This window comes from Sciurus carolinensis, chromosome 11 (genome assembly GCF_902686445.1).
Source record: "Sciurus carolinensis chromosome 11, mSciCar1.2, whole genome shotgun sequence".
Classification (NCBI taxonomy): Eukaryota; Metazoa; Chordata; class Mammalia; order Rodentia; family Sciuridae; genus Sciurus; species Sciurus carolinensis.
Genome location: NC_062223.1, coordinates 53748168 through 53752761, shown reverse-complemented (window position 1 = coordinate 53752761; position 4594 = coordinate 53748168). Strand labels below are relative to the sequence as shown.

Below are 4594 nucleotides of genomic sequence, written 5' to 3'. Positions count from 1 at the left end.
ACAAACATTGCACATATTCAATATAATAAAAAGGACTTGGACTTTTTTTAACAAATTGTTTAATTGGAAAAGTAATTAAGAGATGTTTTCACTGAGGGAGAAATAAATCAAGCAAAACTAGTATGTGAAAACATAATGCTTTACAAAGCCAACATACTTAAGATTCAATTCTTGTAAACCCCAAATTAGGCACATATTAAAGGAAAACATTAAACATCCATCAGAGTATAAAAATGTGATCTAGTTGTTCAAACACTACATAGAACTTCCTAGTCTTTAAATCTATCCTCAGAATAGTGAATTGAATTTTTTCTTTTTAAATAATGTCAACTACTCCCTAAGGTAATTAACAACAGCAGATATTATCACTGGACATATTATGTCATTTGTTTCTCCACTGCTTTTATCACTATCGTACAATACAAAGTTTCCAATGCAATGTTTTGTGGCCCTGTTTCTAAGCTAATTAACACCTTAATAAAATAAAGTTCTACATACAAAATTTAAGTGGTGTAAAGCTCAGTAAACAGTAACCACAAAAGAAATATTTTTTTCTCATAAATGAATATGAAAGCCAAAGGTTTTTTTCTTTTATGAACCTGCTTCTTATTACTCTGTTCTGTTCAATTTTTTCCAGTAAGAAAACCCTAAAGAGATATAAAACAATGATTATAGTTTGTTTTTAAAGCCAAAAACCTTTGAAAATACGGCTTGAGATCTGGCAAATTAGAACAAATTCTCAAAAATTCACATTTTCTTCAAACAATTTTAACTGTGGAACTTTCAACACTATGTCGTACATTTTTCACCCATACACTCTAGTAAACATACCTCTTTCTCTAATTCATCATCCTCGTCTACCTGCTCTAACAACTGAAACCCCCAGCCTCTGATGACATCCACTCTTGAGACTTTGACTATTCTGATCTCTTCAGAACCTGACATGATAGTTGAAGGCAGTTCTTTGAAGTGGAGTTCCTCTGTCTCTTATGCAACTTCTCCACAAAGTACCAGCATGTCCAGACACTTGAGTTGAAGTTTGAATTTTGACACTGGATTTGATAATGGGAGATCTTCAGAGTACTGTTTAGAACCCAGTTTAAGGGCCTCTATCATCCATTTTACCAAGTCACTCATTTCATTTCCATGACTTTTCCCTTCCCTGAAATCCCCATCTGACCCACCAGTTAAATTTGTAAAAGAGCTGAACTCATCCTCAGACAGGCAGTGAATCAGTATCCTTTCCTGAGTGATGCTGCAGTCAGGGAGGACTGACCCTGCTCCACTCAGAGATGTTCTCACTGAGGGCCTGAGCAGAACATCTCTTCCTGGGACTGCTTTAGTTGCCTCTCTCTGTCTGGCTAATAATGATTGGTCCGTTGCTGACAACATCTCACTGCTCCTTGAAATTCTCCCAGACCCAGTGGGATCTTCTTTTTTTTTTTTTTTTTTTTTTTTGGTGGGGGGCACTGGAGCACTTAATCACTGAGCCACATCCCCAACACTTTTTTGTATTTTATTTAGAGACAGGGTCTCACTGGGTTGCTTAGGTCCTGGCTAATTTACTGAGGCTGGCATTGAACTTGCCATCCTCCTGTCTCAGCCTCCTGAGCCACTGGGATTACAGGCATGCACCACCATGCCTGGCAGTGATCATTCTTCTTTGTTTTTCAACATTTTGTTGTATAGATATTATAGCCACTTTTCTAATAGCAAGATGAGAAGGCAGAAGTTGAGGAGGTGCCTTTTGGAATGAAAGAGATCTCTGATGTCCTGGCTTTTTCTCCCACTGTGCTCTGTCTATTCTCTTTTCTTTGGCTATTGCTGTCTACACAGGAAAGGTTCATACACAGACCTGTGTGTCTGTAAACCTGGGTGGATTGTGCTCTGTTTTTCTATAATATATGCACCATCAACTCCGTCCCAGTCCTTTGGCTTTTGGTCTTTGCTTAGGGACTATAACAGCTTCACTGCTTCATTCTTGACCCCACTACCAGTATTAGAGGAACATGTGAGAATCAGGCTTTCGGAATGGCACTGGACTTAGTGTTATCCTGCAGGCTCTCTTCCCTCACTTGAGAAATATGGCATTTGTGTTCAGGCTCACTAGAGTCCTTTAAGTGTCTTGGTTGATTCTTCTGAACTAAGCTGTCATTCATGGAGTCCCTTTTTTCTGCAGGTAAGATGTTAATATTTACCTTACTGATTTGGGCTAGTGACTCAGCAGTATTGCTCATGTCGGGTAACCAGTGCAACCTTTCAGACCAGCAAGCGATTTCAAGGGACCAATGACCATTGGTTTCTCCAATGGTCAAACATTTATCTTCACTCTTTACACTTGTAAGCTCATGGTCCACAAATGACAGAGGCGGGAGCCGAGAAGCAAACCTCGGATCAGCAAGCTTTGCTTTATTCTGCAGTGAAGTCAATCCATCAGGCATGGGAGGACTCATTTTCTGTGTATGGAGATGACCCCTTGGTTACAGAAGGAGTCTGGGTTTTATAATATAAAGCTGCTCCCCCGCCCTTTATGCTGCAGCCATTTCCCCGCCTCCCAACTACTTGTCAGTCTGTGAACATAGTAGCTAGCTATTTGTTCATCAGTCAGCTTGCAAGTATCCTTCTCCATTATTGGTCCCATTAATCTGTGGAATTTGACTGCTTAAAGATAGCTCCCCACCATTTTCTCTCTTCTCCTCACTTTCATGCTTTCTCTCTCCTACTCACTTTCTTTCTCTCTCCTCCTCGCTTTTCACACTCTCTCTTGTGAGTGCTCTCTCTCTTTTCTTCTCGTTTTCTCTCTTACCCTGCAGGGATACACTCTGTTTGCTTAATAAACCCTCTTATGTGAGTTCCCGAGTCTGGAATGGTTTCTGGGGTCTTACAGGTTTTATAGGTTACAATGAGGGTGAATTAATCACTGGAGGCTGCGCATATGGAGTTAGGATAGTCAGGGACCTAGTTGTGCAGGTTAAAATTTTAACACAGGAAGGCAGTTGTAAAAAGTTTGAAACATTGTCAGTGGGAAAAGCTCACGACTTAGTGTTCACTGCTTGTCTCCTTTCCTCTGGGACCCATTATTTTCTAGAGCTTCACTATTTGCTTTTCTCATCGCAGAACTCATCTGCAATGGGGAAGGATAAAAGTCCTGGGCCCAGTGTTTCAGCATTTGTCTCCTTCCGTGGGGTTGGAAAGGGGTAAATGTTTGCTTTTGGTAGAGATGCTGGGGATGAACTTGGGAAGGACTTTTTCCCTCGAGGTCCATTGTTACTGAGTAGGGATGTACTGGGAAAGGTTTAATGTTTGACTAATTTCGACTCCCTCCTCCGAAGTCACACTATCTCTCTGTTTTTCTTGGGGAGCTGTCTTATAGGAATATTATTTTCCATAACCCTTCAACATGTCTTGGAATTCTCACCAGAATGTGGTTGGGAATGGATTACTTCACAATTCAATTCTGACTTTCTTGAAATCAGGGTAGCAATAAGCTTGGATTTAGAGTCACCATTTTTAATGTAATTTTTTGGATTTTTGCCTTGCGTCTTCCAAAAACAAAATTTGGCATTTCATATAAGGCTTCCTCAGGATGATCCTTACAGAGGGTCTTTCTTCAGGCCTTTTGTTTAGCATTGTTCTAATCATTTCAGCCAGCTCTGAGCTATAAATTCTTGGCATTGGAGGTACTTTCCTTCAATAGTCTGATAAACTACAGAATTGATGTCTTTTGCATTGAGTGCATGCTTCAGGGTGGCCATTTCATAGATACAACATCACCAATCCCAAACATCAGACTTATATTATAGTTGTAGAGTCTGTTTGAGAACAATTCAGGACTCATGTAATAGGTTGTGCCAATGAGGATGCTTTCCATGTCATAGCGGTTCTCTAATCCTCTGACAATTTCTAGATCACCCACTTTGATGATTGTTCTTGTTAGAAAGACACTTTGAGTTTTCAGATCTGCACAAAGGATGTTTCTCACTACAAACCCATGGCACTCTGTACAAAACATTCCACCACCCGATTCTCAGGCAGCAAATGCCCTTTCTGTTCCTTGAGCTTCGAGAAGAGATCACCTCCTTCACAGAAGCCCATGGCACTGTGGAGCAGACCATCTTCTCCCTCCCATGACTCCTCTTAGGTGTCAATGTTGGGGAGCCTCAGCTGAGACAAGAAGAGCTGAACTTCCTGTTCTGCAGTTTGCCACTCTTGGCGAGAGGAGTTTTGGAGGTTCAGTTTTTTGATGACATACTGCCTGCCATTTCCCAGGTATTTCACACCATCACCTGGGCATAGTTGCCCCTGCCCACCACCAGCTCATAGCAGTAGGTTGCCAGCAGCATGTTTTTGGAGCAGACCCTCAGGGGATGCAGTAGCAGCAGTACTGGGCAGCCAATGGCAGCAGGAGGCTGGGTTCATGCTCAGGGCCTGTGGGTGGGTTGACTGTGGAGGCAGCCCGCCCAACACACACTCTTTGCAGGAGCACAGAGTCCCAGTCCAAAATGCTGCTGCTGCTATAGAGATCCCACTCATGACAGTGCCTGCAACACTAAACATTTCTAAGTCTCCTTCACAAAAAGCTTGTAGTAATCAC

The 4594-nt window shown here is 41.6% G+C and overlaps 1 pseudogene; it reads right to left on the bottom strand.

Moving 5' to 3' along the window:
- Nucleotides 1-739: 739 nt before the first annotated feature.
- LOC124960524 (serine/threonine-protein kinase Nek4-like) lies at nucleotides 740-4343 on the bottom strand (annotated as a pseudogene).
- Between the last annotated feature and the right edge of the window lie 251 nt (nucleotides 4344-4594).